The sequence below is a fragment of the Schistocerca cancellata genome, chromosome 7 (assembly GCF_023864275.1).
Source record: "Schistocerca cancellata isolate TAMUIC-IGC-003103 chromosome 7, iqSchCanc2.1, whole genome shotgun sequence".
In the NCBI taxonomy this organism is placed as follows: Eukaryota; Metazoa; Arthropoda; class Insecta; order Orthoptera; family Acrididae; genus Schistocerca; species Schistocerca cancellata.
This window is the reverse complement of record NC_064632.1, coordinates 18,942,815-18,961,350: the sequence shown is the minus strand read 5'-3', so window position 1 is coordinate 18,961,350 and position 18,536 is coordinate 18,942,815. Positions and strand designations below refer to the sequence as shown.

At 36.8% G+C, this 18,536-nt stretch overlaps 1 non-coding gene across 1 annotated transcript; it reads left to right on the top strand.

The window, feature by feature from the left end:
• Positions 1-221: 221 nt before the first annotated feature.
• On the top strand, positions 222-296 carry Trnap-cgg (transfer RNA proline (anticodon CGG)). The gene has a single exon. It is a non-coding gene; the product is annotated as a tRNA-Pro (tRNA).
• Positions 297-18,536: the final 18,240 nt, after the last annotated feature.

Here is an 18,536-nt window from a genome sequence, read left to right as displayed (position 1 = left end):
AAACAAGAGGAGTGTTCAGAATGAGATTTTCACTCTGCAGCGGAGTGTGCGCTGATATGAAACTTCCTGGCAGATTAAAACTGTGTGCCCGACCGAGACTCGAACTCGGGACCTTTGCCTTTCGCGGGCAAGTGCTCTACCAACTGAGCTACCGAAGCACGACTCACGTCCGGTACTCACAGCCTGGCAGAAGTAAGGCTGTGAGTACCGGACGTGAGTCGTGCTTCGGTAGCTCAGTTGGTAGAGCACTTGCCCGCGGAAGGCAAAGGTCCCGAGTTCGAGTCTCGGTCGGGCACACAGTTTTAATCTGTCAGGAAGTTTCAAGAGGAGTGTTGTCGATGTCTACTATGCCACAAGACATCAGCCTTCACAACAGTTCCATTTATGCCAGTCATCTGCAGATAATTATAGCTGATCTGTGGGACTAATCCCATTACTATACCATGAATGAGATCATAACCCCACCTGCCACAGCCATTCCCTGTAGTTGTACAGAGGTACCAGCCACTTGGTGATGAATTTATGAAAACTAAATGAGATGACCATCTATCAAGGTGAGGCTTCCATAAATGAAAATCTTCCATGGGCAACAGTTATCAAGATGCCTGGTAATCTCAAGAATGTCTTCATTGATGGCTTTTCTGTCTGGGGACCAGCTGACTCAGAGGCTTCTTTTTCTGTAATGTCAAATGCTTATTGCCAACCTTTTAAGGAGACTGTGTTCTGTAACATGAAACCGAATATCCAAAGTCTGCAGTGTCCTACACAACTCAGAAAGATAACTTTAAACTCGTAGAGGTTGTCATCAGTCTGAAGGTAGTCTTTTTTGGTCAGCCTCATCATCCTTGATTTGCCACTAGCCTTGCTCCATGTCCATAGCTGGAAATACTTTGCTCTTATCAAGCAGTCTTATGAGTCATCAATGGAAATGATGATTTTTGCTCCTAGTAGGCACAAAAATGCCATGTCCCATCCTTCTTCCTCACAAAGACCATGGGAGAGAATCAAGGACACTCTGGAGTTTCAGGGATCTCCTCCTACAGCATTTTAGGGGTCTCATCCTACAGCATTTTTTCCTCTTCCTCCCCAACTGTGTGTCATCAAGCCAGCACACTACTTGAACTTCCCTGAAAATTATTCCATATCTAATGACAGATTAAAAATAACTATGATAAGCAATTTTTCGTGTACTCAAATCAGTGGAATTTGCTAGCATTTGCACTGAAAATGCAAAACTGCTTAGTTTATTTCATAGGAAGTCAATATGTGTATTCCAGTTTTTGTCCACATTTAGTCAGAATAATTTGACCATGTGAACTTCTTTCATAGATTGATTATTATGTTGTATTTTAAGTTCCACACATTTTGAATGTTTGGTTTTGAAATGTACCATATGGGTTTTTGCAATGTTCAGTTTCAACCCATTTAACTGGAACCAGTTTTATAAGGTGTAAATGATCCAGACCTTTCAAAAAACAATGCGCTGAAAATGAAAATCACTCTGAGAAAAATGATGTTAAACAGGGAACACCAGGAAAAAAGAACAGTGTGCTTTTTCTAACAGACAGCCATGGCATGTTTCGAGAAATAAATTGAGACATAGCAGTGACCTGCAGCGGGAACTAAACACATTTTAGACTCTTGCATTCAAACAAAATCCATGTGAGAAAATGACTTTGTCTTATGCATAACAGGATCAAATGGTGTTGGGAAAAATGAAGCAAGTGTTTGCATAAAAGTGCTTCAGAACTTTCTAGAAAAAAAATAAATCAAGGAATACAGCTGTTGCTACAGTGCCTTGTAGGTACGATCTCATCTATCGATCATGCGTTAATAAAGAAATTCGAAGAACAAATATTAAAATGAAGAAACTGTGCTCTGAATACGCAAATTGTGCTGTGTCAATATAAGTAAACTGCAGCGTAACCTTCACACCAGACATGGGCACCACCTAAACTATGAAGGGAAAAAGTTTGTGTCTGAACATGTCAATGAAATAATTAAAGAAAGACTCACACGGAATAAAACAATCTACAAAAGTAGCGGTTTGAGTATTATATGGAATGTACGTCATTTCTTAGTATAAAAGTCAGTGAATCGGTGGGTAATAAACCTCCTGTACTTGAACTAGGTGCTAAATGCAACATTGGAATGAGAGAGTGTTCACAGACAATAAACAATAAACATAAATAAGTTAATGTGATGCAAATGAACATCTGCTGCATTAGGAACAAAGTATTACAATTAGAACATTCTTGCAGTATTGAAAACGTTGATGTTGTTTGTGTCTCAGTACATTGGCTGACAGAAGATCAAGTACAATATTTTGTTCCTCAAGGGTATGCTGCTGGAGAGATTATGTGTAGAAGTGAAAGAAAGAATGGAGGTATTCTAATATTTGTTAAAGATACTGTAATGTTTACCAAAATGGATGTTAGCTCTTACTGTGCAAAACTAGATGAAGAATTTAGCTGTATAAGACTAAATGCAGAGAATACTATAATTGTTAGCTTATACAGATCACCAGGTGGAGATGTAAATACATTTTTCAAAAGATTTGAGCTGCTTATGAGGAAAATACTAAAATCTAAAACAAAACTAATTATCTGTGGCAATTTCAACACTAAAATGGCCAATAGTGGTGAACATGTTACTAGAACATTTTTTACTATCTTAAGATCACGAAATTTACAATGTAAAAATTACACACCAACACGGGCTAATGCATGCTTAGATAATATTATAGTAAATTTTTCTAGAGATATGTATGATGCCAGACTTGCCAGTGGAGCCCAGCTGACGATGAAGCATTGGTTTTAACATTCTGCTATGATCAGTTGCCTAAATCAGACAAAACAGTCAGAATCAAGTCTAATGCCACATGGATAAGAGGGCAGGAAGATGAATATATTATTTTATTTATTGACAGATTATCTGATGTTAACTGGGACTTTGTATACAACACACAAACTGAGAAGGGTGCTGGTGAAATGGTGTTTAACAACTTTCTGAAAATACTCACAGAGTTATGGTACTCGTGCTCACCGTTAATCAATAGTAGCCCTAAGTATAAACAGAAAAACATGCAGCTGAAATGGTATACAGATCATGCAGCTGAAATGGTATGCAGATGAACTAGCTCTCACTAGGGAGGAAATGCTCAGACTACAGAATATATAAAAATTCTTGTAAACAAGGACCTGAGCTAGATAATACTTCTTATAGAGCTTATCTAAAATGTAAAAAAATCTACAAAGACAAACTGTCCTTGCCCAGAAAACATGCATGTGAACATTACATTGAAAGTGCTCCCCACAAATGTAAATCAGCATGGGACATCATCAACCAATGTAATTCACAAACCCACACACAAGATGCACTGCTGGTCCCAGAAGAAGTAAATAATTACTTCCTAACCTCAGTGAGCTGAAAACAAAATCAAGCAAAATGGCACTTGTTTACTAGATCTTCTTGGTGCTGTGCCCCATAGTAGGTATACTTTCCACTGGAATGTTGTCACCCCAGAGGATATTGCAAAAGGTGTGGCAAGGTTCACCAACTCCAAAAGTATGAACTGTTATTGGTTCTCTAACTATGTAATGAAAAAAATAATACACTTTATCTATCAACCTCTTTCTTTCATTTTTAATATGTGTTTGGAGTCTGGAGTTTTCCCAGAGGCACTCAAAACTGCTAAAGTTATACCAGTCTTTAAAAATGGAGATAAACATCTGCACCAAAGCTATTAACCGATTTTCTCTAAAGGTTTTGAATATCTAATGTACAGTCAACTAAATAGCTATTTTGAAAAGCATGATCTCCTCTCCAACAGACAGTTTACATATCAACATGGTAAAAATACCACTACTGCTGTCACTGAAGTTGTTAACTATGTGTTAACGGCATTTGGAAATAAGGATCTAGTATCTGTTGTACTTTGTGATCTTGGCAAAGCCTTCAACTGCATACCATTTAACACCCTACTTGCAAAACTGGAATTTTATGGCATACAGAAACCATCTTTAGATGTAATCAAATCATACTTAAGTAACAGGAGACAGTTTGTATCAATTAAAAATAGATGCTCCTCGCTGAAGGAAGTTCAGATTGGAGTGCCTCATGGCTCGGTCCTAGGTCCTTTCCTGTTCACCATTGCAATTAATGACTTACCTTACCATATAGGAGCAAATTCAATAGTGTGTTATGCAGATGACACAACAGTGCTCAATACACATCATGACACAACAGAACTGCATCAGGCAACATAGGCAAAACTAGAACTAGTAAAGAATTGGTTTTCTTCTAATAAACTCCTATGTAATTCTGATAAAACACAAGAAGTAATTCTGGGTTTAACTACTGCTGTTGAAAGCAAATCAGTAAAATTGTTAGGATTCCACATTGATTCAAAATTAAACTGGGAGGAACATATTAGCCATATCTGCAAGAGAATAGCAAGAGTGTGCTATCTCATCTGGAGACTGACAGATGTAGTCGCTGATGAGTATCTAAAGGTGGTATATTTTGGCCTGTTTAAATCACACGTTTCCTATGGCATATTGTTATGGGGACATTCTTGCCTTGTCAGTGAAATTATGAAAATTCAAAAGAAAGTAATCAGAATGATGAGCAAAGTTAAGCCCAAGGAACACTGCTGCCCCCTCTTTATCAAGCACATGATATTAACTGTTGTGAATCTATACATCTATTCAGCACTGCTTTATATCAAAAACAACTTAAATGAGTTCGAGACCAGAGAGAACATACATCCCCACAACACCAGAGGCAAACTGGACTTTGACATACCAACACACAGACTCACAAAGACTGCAGACTCACACAAAATAATGAGTTTAAAACTCTTCAATAAACTTCCAACATCTGCTCAGTCACTGACCAGTACTTTTTTCAAATGTAAGATTTATCACTGGTTACTCAGACACCCATTGTATAAGATAACAGAATCTTTTAAAATAATCATTAACATTAGTATGGAATAAAATTGTAAAAACTTTACTGTAAAGTTATTGTTAATTGTGTATTTAATGTTCAGACCTGTTCCGCTGTAAGTGGTCAGTGGTGAATAAACTGAATAAGATGTCCAGCGTACTTACGATGGAGCTTGGAATTTTTTCTACATTGTTATCTTCAAATAAAACAGAAATATTGTCTGCAAACAGAACTGGTGGGGAATTTATATTTATGGGTAAGTCATTTACAAGAATAGGAACAGGATTAGCCCCGAAATGGAGCCTTGAGGCACACCTTGTGATACTGTACTCCATTTAGAATAATAATTCACTACATCTGAGGTGATAGTTAGCCTTTCTTTTCTGTTGTATAAGTATGATGTTAGCCAATTTAGAGCATTGTCCTTAATCCTGTATTTGTCTAATTTGTAGATAAGCTAGTTATGGCACACAGAGTCAAATGCTTTTGTGAGATCGCAGAAAATACCTGCTATTTTACTCCTCTGATCCAATGATTTGTCTATCTTTTCAAAAGTTATTCACTGCATCCAGAGTGTTTTTTCCTGGTTGAAACCCAAATTGGTTACTTATAATCACATAATTTTTACAATAAAGCTTTGATCTGGTTTGCAGCTCCTTTCTCTAACACTTTTGACAGGACTGGAAGAATAGAAATAGGCCATTAGTTTCCCATGTCTTCCCTTGACCATTTCTTAAAGAGAGGTCTGACTTTGGCATACTTTAAAACATCAGGAAAGCATCCCTGTTCAAAAGACTGGTTGAATATTTTAGTTAGGGGAGGTGCTATTATTCCACACACTGTTTTAATCACTTTAGTGGGTATCCCATCCCACCCAGCAAAGTTTTTATTTTTTAGTGATAATATACCATTTTCATACTTTATTGTGACTTTTTTATAATCTGTAAGATACTCAGCTTCTTAGTGGATTCCAAATGGATTTACTTTACTCTGATACTCTGCTACATCAACATCTGACTGTACCACATTTATGAAGAATTCATTTAAACATTCTGATATTTGAGCCAGGTTTACAATAAAGCTATCTTTACTACCAACTTGAACAACTGACTCTGATTTGACATCAGACCACACTGGTTTTGTTTTACTTTTATGTTGTACAAAAAAATTCTTGTTTGCTATCTGTTTGGCTGCATTCATAACTCTTTGAAATATACCTTTATAATGACAAACATACTCAGTAAAATGCCTATTTTATTAAATTTCAGTTCATTGAGGAGTTTTCTCTTCCTGGCACTAGAAATTTTTATATCCTGGGTTATCCATTTACATTTATTAGTCATTTTGTTGCACGAGGCTCTAAGTGGAAAAGTTTTATTTAATTTTTCAAGAAGGCTACTTTAAAAATCATTAAAGTTACTGTTACTCAAAATACAGCTATTGTAAGGCCATTCAAACTCTCTTAACTTATTTCTAAATGTAATTGAATTTCTTTCATTGAAGTTCCTTTCCATATGCCTTTTGTTACATGAACTTTCTTAATTTTTGATATCTCAGTGAACAATGCTGAGTGGTCAGAGATTCCTAAATCTGTGCAAAATTTATAAACCTCTTCAAATACATAATTTGTTAGAAAGTTATCAGTACAGGTAGCTGTCTGTGCATTTACTCTAGTGGCTTGCATGAAGTTTATTTTGAAGCCAAAGTTTTTTTATTAAGTCAGTGAATTTGGATGCATCATTGCTTTCAACTATGTTCTTAATATTGAAGTCAGCAGCTACTATCACCTTTTTCTTTTTTTTTTTTTCTTTTTTCTTTACTGAGTTTTTCAAGCAGGCAAGACTTCACTTGCTGATGCATTGATTGCTGTTCAACCACAGCCAATATACATCTTAGTTGTAATCATGTCAACAATGTACTTCCCATCCAAACCAAAAAATATTTGTAATCATATCAACAACGTACTTCCCATCCAATCCAAAGGCATTGGTTTCGACTGGGGACATACGTTTGGTATTTGCTAACTAAATACTGATGCAGTTGTGAATAGCTGTGCTGAATTGATCTGCATACGACCTTTTTGACTGTAATTTGCATTGATAAACATACTTTGTTGTAAACAAATTGCATACATTTGCTGAAAAGACTCTTCCGAAATTAGTTCTAGAATAACGCAGATGATGTGACAGAATTATGTATGCTGATACAGGCCAAGGCAGTGGATTGCATTTTCTAGATATGCCCAGAGACACAGGCAAATCTTTTCTCATATCAGTTATTTTGGAAAATGTATGATCATGAAAATATATTGAACTGGCAATTGCATCATGTGGGACTGTGGCAACCCTTTCCAATGATGAGCAGACAGTGCATACATCACTGAAATTGCTGTTGAGTATGCAAATCACTGGGCTACCAATATGGAACATCAACAAAAATTCTGGAATGGCTAAAGTACTCCAAACATGTCAGCTCATTATATGAGACAAATGTAGTATGACACACAAAAAAAGCCTTGGAAGTGTTCCACTGCAACACGATGCATCTGCTGAACATTTTGCAGAACAATTTGTGGATAGTGTGAACTGTAAAATGCAAGTCAATGAATAAATACAATGTATCACATTGCCCTCAAACTTCAACAAAATAACTGCAACTTCAGATGAATTGATTCACATAGTTTCCTCAATATCACACCAAATTACAAAAATCATAAGTTATTCAATGCACATGCTATATTAGCACCCAAAAACAATGTCAATTCCTCATTTTCAGCATTCACAGTGAAATACAGGAGGAGGAATGATGTATTATTCTATCAATACAGTAATGAATGGAACAAGATAATGAAAAGGACAGTTGCTACTAATGGAACAAGATAATGAAAAGGACAGTTACTACGCACTTTATATTGGAGATGCTGAGTCTCAGAAAGGCACAACAAAAAGACTGTCAGAAAGTTAACTTTCAGCCTATTAAGGCCTTTGTCAAAAATAGACAGCACACACACATACACACACACACACACACACACACACACACACACACACACACACACACACACACACAGTCTTTGGTAGCTGGAGCCAGACTCTAGCTGCCAGAGACAGTGGTCATGTGTGTGTTTGTTGTGTATGTATGAGTGTGTCTACTTGTGACAAATGCCTTGTTGGCTGAAAGCTAACCTTCCAACAGTCTTCTTGTTATGCGCTTCTGTGGCTCAGCATCTCCACTATATGGCGAGTAACAACTATCCTCTTCGTTATATTTTTATCTGTTGATGTTGAAGTCTGGCTTTGAAGTTATCTGGATGCAAGTAACAGGACTAGGTGAACTTAAGTTAATTAGCAGGTGTTTTTGCTGGCCACTTGATTCCTCTGTGATGGTTTTAGAATCATTCAAAGGAAGTCTACATTCAGTAGTGTGGAAATACCCAGGTCACGCAATATTATGAGGGTGTGCTGAAAAGTAATGCCTCCAAGTTTGTTATATGAAACTTCTTAAAGCTTTTTAAATAAAATAAACATTATTATACATCTTTATTATTAATGCCTACATATTTTCAACTCACTACCACTAGAGGGCTCCAAATTGTAGTCTGTAATGTAAACGTATGTAATATAACTATGTCTGTATGTGAGAAACAGTGTGCTATAATCAAGTTTCAAATTCAAAGAGTTTGTCCACACATGGAGCACCCTCTCCTTCAGAATGACAATGCCAGAGCACACAAGAGTGCTGCAACATCTGCAACAATCTGAAGCTTTGCATTAACTGTCATCTATCATCCTCCATACAGTCCCAACTTGACCCCATCCAATTTTCAACTGTTTCCAGTATTTAAAGAACACCTTCAAGGACTTCACTTTGATTGTAATGAAGTAGTGCAAAAAGAAGTGAGGTTGTGACTCCATCAACAAAGTCAAACATTCTGCAGTGCTGGTATCAACAAACTGGTGTCTTGTTAGGAGAAATGTATTTGTCGGTAGGATGACTATGTTGAGAAATAAATGTTTAGACATGATGTAGAAAGTTAATAACATTTGTTTTATTTAAATAGCTTTAAAAGTTATCACATAAAAAATTTGGACGCATTGTTCTTCATCATGCCCTCATAGTTGGAGGTGGCTTTAACCTATGAAATATAGACGATATGTTTATAGATTCATTGCAGGTGCTACAGACAGTCTGTTGAAGTAATTTTGAACAAGTTTTCAATGGACTGTCTTCAACAAATAGTTAATGAGACCACAGGCAATGGAAGGATTTTAGATGTAGCTATAAATAATCTGACCTTACTGAAAGTGTCAGTATAGAGACAAGGAGTAGGGATATCACAGTGATTAGTTAATAAATCCAACAAAAAGGGTAAGACAGTATTTATGCTGGAAAGAGGAGATAAGCTGTTGTTAGCATTCTACATAGCCAATGGACAGACATAAGCTGTTGTTAGCATTCTACATAGCCAATGGACAGACATCATTTAGTTCCATTATGACGAACATAGAGTAATTATGGGAAAAGTTTAAACTGATTGTAACTCCTGCTCTGGAGAAGTTACTAAGCCCCCTGAGGTTTAGTAACAAGATTGGTGCCACAACCTTACCTCTGCTTGCACCACTTCATCACTATCAAAGTGAATTCCTCAAAGGTGTTCTTTAAGTTAAACACTGAGGAAACATAGGCTGTTGCACTCTCGGTTAAAAAAGAACACACAAATATCAACAAGCAAAAGTTAAGAGTGTCATATCATTTGACTGTTGCAAATAAAGATCAATTTAAAAGGAGCTTGAAAGACTTAATAGCGGCCAACTCCTTCTACTCCATTGACGAATTTTTTAATAGAAACAAATGATGTATTGTATATATTCATACTATTAGTACTGTTATTTCAGCTCAAAAAAAAAAAAAAAAAAAAAAAAAAAATGCTCCACATCCACGAGGATCTCCTCAACATGGATCTATGGAACGAAAATCTAATCTAATCTAATCTAATCTACTTCCATGTGGATGAGGTATAGAGAAGCAAGTAAAAGGGATAAAAACAAACAAGTCTCCAGGTCTCAATGGAATTCCAATTCAGTTTTATAGCAAATACTCTACGGCATTGCCTTTATCATAGATCTCTCACCCAGTGCAAAGTTCCAAGTGACTGGAAAGAAGCGCAGGAGACACCACAAATTCTCAGATCAGTATCCTTAACATTAGATTGCTGCAAAATTCTTGAACATATTCTCAGTTCAAATATCATAAATTTAAAAATCTTTTGCCCTCAAATCAGCATGGATTTAGAATGTATTGCATGTGCAAAACTCAGCTTGCCCTTTTCTACATGATATCCTGTGAACAACATGTGAAGAGAGCAGGCAAACTACATATTCTTAGATTTCCAGAAAGCATTTGACCTGGTGTCCAACTGCTGGCAGTTAACAAACGTATGAGCATACAGATTTGGTTCCCAGAAATGTGATTGGCTCAAAGACTTCTTAATTAATAGAACCCTGTACATTGCCCTTGATGGAAAATGTTCATCAGAACATGGTGTCATCAGGAGTGCCCCACAGGAATGTGGCTGTTGTTCTCTGTATACACAAATGATCTGGCAGACAGCATAAGCAAGATTCTGCAGCTGTTTTCTGATGAAACTATGGTGTACAGCAAGGTGTCATCATACAAGATGACATGGACAACATTTCTTGTTTTGTGATGAATGACAGCTTGCTCTAAATACAGAAAAATATAAGTTAATGCAGATGAGTAGGAAAAACAACCCTGCTGTGTGCTGCTTGACACAGTCACAATGATTAAATATGTGGGCACCACACTGCAAAGCAATATGAAATGGGACAAGCATGTAAGAGACCACATATACATAGAACACTAGTGCAACCCATTCTTGAATATTGAGGAACTTAAGAAGGAATTTACACAGAGAGACTGGCAGAAGGCATACAGATTGCATGATATTATTGAAAAATGGAGCCTCTTCTATGAAATATTTAACCATAGTTTTAATTGGGAATGCCCAGGAGTAAGAAAAGAACTTAGAAAATCAGAGTACACAGTGAACCTTCAAATTCCTGCAGAAATACATAAACTAAAAGAGAATATGAAAAACCTATATGTGCTGTTCTGAGATACAAAATTGCAGTGCTTCTTAACAAAGTAAAAAAGCAGCAGAAAAACATAGGAAATGCCTGAAGAGATAGCACTAGAAGACAATGGAATATGGTTCAATGAGGCAAAGATAGTATATGAGGCCTTCATAAAACATTTTAATAAGCATGCAGAGAAGAAACTAATGAATCAACACTAAAAATAATCTTAGTTAAAATGAGTAATACATTTTGTCTAAGGAGTGTAATAGAATATGAGGCCATGAAAATAATCTCAAAACTCAAAATAAAAATGTCTAGTGGCTGGGATGACATATCATTTACATTACTTAAAGAATCCAAAAATGAATCAGTAAAACCAATAGCACATTTAATAAGTGCTTTAATTGGCCATGGGACCTTTCCTTCACATTTAAAAATTACTGGGATATGATCAGTGTATAAAAAGAGTGCAACCACTGACATAAATAGTTGCAGAATAATCTCACTGACTTGAACACTTGACAAGCTGATTGAAGGAGTAGTCTTGAGCAAATGGAATCCTTCTTCTGCAAATGCAATCTATAGGGTGGTCCAAAAGTGTGGAAACACCCTCATAAAATTCAAATGGAGTAGCAAACAAGGAAATAGAGTCCCTACACACAAGGAACTGGAAGGGGGGAACTTCATAGTCTATGCCACCAACATGGCAGCCATCTTGAAAGCCGACATCTTGGATTCAACTTCAAAATTTCAAATGGGAATGTGGACATGTGACATATCAAACAGATAGAGAATTTCACCAGAAAAACAATGCTGTTGTTATTTTAAATTTAGTTTTATTCATTCTCGGGTTATAGCCAGTTACATGTGGCAGTGGTGGGACGCTCGGCAGCATGTGTGTTATGTGCCGAAGAGACATTACGCCGATGTTACACAGTCCCGAGAGACCAATAGGAATGGCTTGATATGTTGTCCATTATGTTGGTTTGTTAATGCTATCCTCCGAAGCCAGTCCTGATGAACTTTGACCAACACATCAGGCTGAATTTGACCACACGCATCAACAATGCACTGCTTTAGATGATGCAAATCCCATAATTTCACAGAATAAACCAGTGCTTTGACATAACCGCAAAGATAAAAATCCAAAGGAGTCAAATCTGGTGAACGTGGTGGCCACTCCACAGCACCCCTATGATCAATCCACTTTTGAGGGAACTGCACATCCAGGTATGCTCGCACATTGTGCCCATAATGTGGTGGGGCTCCATCATGCTGGAAGAATTCTGGAAATGTCCCGTGCTCCGTTAACAATGACTGAAACACTTCTTCATCCAATAACCTCAGATAACCATTGGCTGTTAACGTACCATCAATAAAAAAAGGTCCGACTTTGGTACCCCACACACCACACCAGACCATCACTTTTTGTGAGTCGACTATTTTGGAAGCATCAATCCAGTGTGGATTTGTGTCGGACCAGTATTTGTGATTCTGCATGTTCACTTCACCATTGATAAAGAAATTGGCTTCATCACTGAACAGCACCTGATAGGGGAAATGTGTTTTTATCTGCAGCTGCTGTGTCACCCATTCTGTGAACTGTACCCAATGGTCTGGGTCATCCTCATTCAGGTGTTGCAGCTGAACTTTTTGTGGGTGCCATTTGTGATGCGTTAAAATTCGCAGTATGGAGATACGGCTAACACCACATTCTTGTGACAGGCGATAAGTACTCCGCTGCGGACTCTTGCTAAATGATGCCAACACACTGTTGTTGCTTCATCGATGGCGGATTTTGGTCTTCCAGCCTTAGGTTTATCAGCGACAGAACCTGTTGCTCGGAATTTGGCTAAAAGCTTGGCTACTTCACTGTTAGTGATGGGCTGTCTGGTTGGGTGATGACTGATGAAATCCTCAGCAATGACCCGTGTGCTTCTTTCTTTTGATATCAAGATGATTTCAATGTGTTCTTCATGTGTTAAGGACATTTTGTAACCTGTAAATAAGGAAACAATGATTAAAACGTTAGCATGAGTAAATGATACCTAACAGTTAAACACATGTAACATATCAGGCATGGGATAGTCACTTTGCACCGTTTCAGACTCCTTTTTATGACTTCTCAGTACATAATACTCACACTGCCGAGCATCCCACTGCTGCCGTAAGTAATTGGCTATAACCTGAGAATGAATAAAGCTATGTTTAAAATAACAATGGCATTGTTTTTCTGCTGAAATTCTTTATCTGTTTGATATGTCACATGACCACATTCCAATTTGAAATTTTGGAGTTGAATCCAAGATGGCGGCTTTCAAGATGGCCACCATGTTGGTGGCATAACCTATAAAGTTTCCCCCTTCCCGTTCCTCGTGTGTAGGGACTCTGTTTCCTTGTTTGCTACTCCATTTGGATTTTATCAGGGTGTTTCCACACTTTTGGACCACCCTGTATTAAATAACTCACATCATGGGTTCTGAAAAGAATGATCCACAATAACAGCAGTAGCAAATTTTTTTCCAAGAATTGCTGAACAGACTCAATAAAGGAAACAAAGTTATTGAGACTTTTCAGGATATTTCTAAAGCATTTGATTCTGTGAATCATGTAGTACTATTATTCAAGTTATAAACTTATGGTATAAGAGGAGTAGTGCTAAAATTCTTATGTTTTTATCTCCAAGGTAGAAGACAAAATGCACTAAACTAAATTGTAACTATGAGCGTAAGGCCCAAACAGTAAAATCAGTGTACAGAACTTTGAACTGTAGGGTACCACAGGTAAGCATATTTGGTCCATTTTGTATACATTAATGACATAACACAGCCACAAAACTCAAAACTAGTTAACTATGCTTATGATAAATCATTTATTAGCTAGGGCCATACAGAGCAGCTACCATTTCAAAGCAGTAAAGGAACTTTGAAATGATCATAGAATATCTAACAGTGAATAAAACAATATTATGAAAAATATAGTTGCTATTTACCATATAGTGAAGGTGCTGAGTCGCAGATAGGCACAAAAAAAACTATCAGAAAGTGAGCTTTCAACCAACAAGGCCTCCACTTGCATTGGTGAATTTATCTTGAGTTGTTTTGTCCGATTTTAGTTTTTTTTTTTTTTTTTTTTTTTGTACTGTGTATGTTATAAAAGTTATTGGGGTCCCATGCTTCATCAATACATTTCAAACACTACATACTATTTTATTATTGTATTTTAATGTGTACCATTTGTTTTTTTCTGATATGGTGTGATCTGCTGCATTGTAAGTGTGTTCTGCCTCTGTGTTTTCAGACCCTTTGGTTGTGCACTTGAATGAGTGGCCACTTTCATTTTCTTTTCTTTTTATCTTGTTGCTGAATCTGTTTATGGTATCAGTTTTGTACTCATTTTCAACAGCAGTTTGTTTGATTGTGTAATAAAGAAATAATGTCGTGTGACTAGGGCCTCCTGTCAGGTAGACCATTCGCTGGGTGCAAGTCTTTCGATTTGACACTACTTCGGTGACTTGCGTGTAGATGGGGATGAAATGATGGTGATTAGGACAACACAACACCCAGTCCCTGAGTGGAGAAAATCTCCAACCCAGCCGGGAATTGAACCCGGCCCCTTAGTATTGACATTCTGTTGCACTGACCACTCAGCTACCGGGGGTGGAATGGGTGTAATTTTGAAGTGTAAGAGGGTTTCTCTTTGTCCTGTGGAGCAATTATGTGAAACTTCATATTTATGAGCTAATAGGTGCTTCAATGAGCTGTGGATAACAATGTTTGAGGTTGTAGGTTTTCTGTAAGTCAAAAATTCGTATTGGTTATTGTTGCTTGTTATTGTAAGGTCCAGGAAATTTAAGTACTTGTTCTCTTCAGTTTCCACTGTGAATTGTATTTGCAGGTGTTTTCAATTACTGCCAAGGTGTTAAGTTACATTTTTCTGTGTTTTTAGAGCAACTACAAGCCAACCAATGAATGTATCCACAACACTACCACAATTCCCAGTAATATAACACTACTGTCTGCAAGTTCTCATTTTTATATTTTTAATAACAGGCATTCATACCATTGCAGCTGACATGCTGTATGCTGAAAAAATGACAACAGAAGTAGAAAATATGCCAAGAGAATAGTAACAAGCATAGAAACCATGCAGTGACTCAGAAGTAAAAGGGTATTATAAAACAATTCACACAATACAGTAGCTGGAACCAAACAGTGCATGTGTAATAACATTTTATGCAATATTTGTAATCAGTGCTGATTTTGCGTGTTTAGGAATAAAGAAACCCACTGATGATGGTGATATCTTTGATGAAACTAATTTGAGGAAAAGTCCATGAAAACTTTGCAGTGGAACCAAGCTTTCTGTGAAAAAGATGGTGTATAATATCATCAGTACCAAAATTTTAAATTGAAAATTTAGAGGAGAAGATGTACTGTTGCCACACATCTCAATGATTCCAAAAGATACGACATTCAAATTTAACCATTTGCAGTTTCTGGTGGGTCTTGCATCTGCACTGACGGTCAACAAAACACATGGTATAAATATTGCAAATACATGTCTCTCATGCAAATACTAACGCGAATTCCTTACAGATAAATGGAAAAACTAGTAGAAGCCGACCTCGGGGAAGATCTGTTTGGATTCGGTAGAAATATTGGAACACGAGAGGCAATACTGACCCTACGACTTATCTTAGAAGCTAGATTAAAAAAGGAAAACCTATGTTTCTAGCATTTGTAGACTTAGAGAAAACTTTTGACAGTGTTGACTGGAATATTCTCTTTCAAATTCTGAAGGTGGCAGGGGTAAAATACAGGGAGCAAAAAGCTATTTACAATTTGTACAGAAACCACATGGCAATTATCAGAGTCGAGGGACATCAAAGGGAAGCAGTGGTTGGGAATGGAGTGAGACAGGGTTGTAGCCTTATTCAGTCTGTATATTGAGCAAGCAGTGAAGGAAAGAAAAGAAAAATTCGGATTAGGTATTAAAATCCATGGAGAAGAAATAAAAACTTTGAGGTTCGCTGATGACATTGTAATTCTGTGAGAGACAGCAAAGGACTTGGAAGAGCAGTTGAACGGAATGGACACTGTCTTGAAAGGAGGGTATAAGATGAACATCAACAAAAGCAAAACAAGGATAATGGAATGTAGTCGAATTAAGTCTGGTGATGCTGAGGGAATTAGATTAGGAAATGAGACACTTAAAGTAGTAAAGGAGTTTTGCTATTTGGGGAGCAAAATAACTGATGATGGTTGAAGTAGAGAGGATATAAAATGTAGACTGGCAATGGCAAGAAAAACATTTCTGAAGAAGAGAAATTTGTTAACATCGAGTATAGATTTAAGTATCAGGAAGTCGTTTCTGAAAGTATTTGTATGGAGTGTAGCCATGTATGGAAGTGAAACATGGACGATAAATAGTTTGGACAAGAAGAGAATAGAGCTTTCAAAATGTGGTGCTACAGAAGAATGCTTAAGATTACATGGGTAGATCGCATAACTAATGAGGAAGTACTGAATAGGATTGGGGAGAAGAGAAGTTTGTGGCACAGCTTGACTAGAAGAAGGGCTCGGTTGGTAGGACATGTTCTGAGGCATCAAGGGATCACCAATTTAGTATTGGAGGGAGACCAAGAGATGAATACACTAAGCAGATTCAGAAGGATGTAGGTTGCAGTAGGTACTGGGAGATGAAGAAGCTTGTACAGGATAGAGTAGCATGGAGGGCTGCATCAAACCAGTCTCAGGACTGAAGACCAGAACAACAACATGCCTCTCATCTGGACAGTTGTATATGTCCTACTCATACATTGTGAAATCTGATTTATTTGTATGCATCAGACAGAAAAGCAAAACATATTATGTGTCCAAAAGCATTCATTAAATTTCTTTGAGTGACATTGCTACATTGCTATGCATGTAGGTATTTGCTAGTGTGTGTGTGTGTGTGTGTGTGTGTGTGTGTGTGTGTGTGTGTGTGTCTATAAACTCTGATTTTGTAGATCTCCTGTATGTGTAAGTGTTACTAATTTCCTTGTGTTTTACTGAGGAATATTTTATTTACTTCAGCATGTATAAAAGTTTGGTATCAAATTCTAAATAAAAATATGTTCAAGACTTATCACTTATTCTACAAATATGGGGATTATTTCTCTAAGAATTTGTAAGAATATTAGTGCATTTTTTTTTTTTGTAAATTTGTATTATTTATTTTGTTTTTGTGGTATGTTCTATATGCTTGAGGGTGTCTTCACCATAGATCTATGGAATAAAAACTATTGCTGTATCTTCTTCTGTTACCATAGTTCAGCTAAGCTTTTCAGAAGTTTACTTATGTGTTGATTTCATTTTAGCTTGTTAGCCAGCTGGAACTCAAGCAGTTTTAGACATATTGTATTTTATGAACTAAAAGACACTACAGACTATAAGAGACACCTTAATTTTTAAGCAGTTTTTTTCTAAAATAGCATTTTTACCATTTTTATTATTAGACTGCAAAGGCAGATTAAATAAATCTTTGTTTATAAAACTGAGCTAACCTTTAAAATCCCTGAAAATTGTCATCTGAACTTTCTTCTTCTTCTTCTTTTTCTTCCTCCTCCTCCTCCTCTTCCTCTTCCTCCTCTACTTCATTGTTATTGTTGTCCTCCTCATATGTAAGATGGTTTTCACCGACAATGAAAGTGTTACTTATGCTGCACTTCTTGGAAATTTAACAATAATGTCTTCTTCAATTCAATTCAATTCAATTCAATTCTCTCACTCTAGATCATGACTGTTTTACCCACTGACACGCTTTTTCTGTGTAGGTTGTTTTAAAGCCCACTTTGGTGCAAATTCTTGGTGGGTATCATCCATTTGTTCCATTCCTCTCTCAAATAAACTTTAAATGGTTTATTTATCAAATATAAAGAGGTTACAATTGTGAGATAAGTTCTCCTGGAAAAACAGCAAGTTCTGTATTTCCCTGTCTTGATTTCTGTATCACAGAACTTTCAAAGGACTTATAAACTGATCAAGCACAAGAAGAGAACTCTTCTTCAATAAAGCCCCTTTTCTTCTTTACCTTACTCTGTTAATCCATAATTTCATACCAGCCTCATCCATTCAACCATTGTCATGTACATGAACAACACTTCGCAGTATACCAGAAGCTTTTGGCATTGTTTTGTGCTTGAAAATGATCATTGAATTACATTTAGTACTGCAGCATAACATGAAAGTAGGATCCTGTAGTGCATTTTTCTATGTCCACTTGTTTTTATAGTTACAGTTTGAGCACTTTTCATGGCAATAGTTCCATTACTTGGCACATCAAATGTCAGAGGAGTTTTGTCCATATTTGCTATTTCGCTTAGTTGCTCACTGACTTTCTTTTGATGTTGAGTAACAAAGCAGTGGTAAGATAATATTTTCTCTTCATACTCTTGTGGCATTTTTTGAGCTATTTTGGTCCTGGTTTGCATGCTAAGTCTGT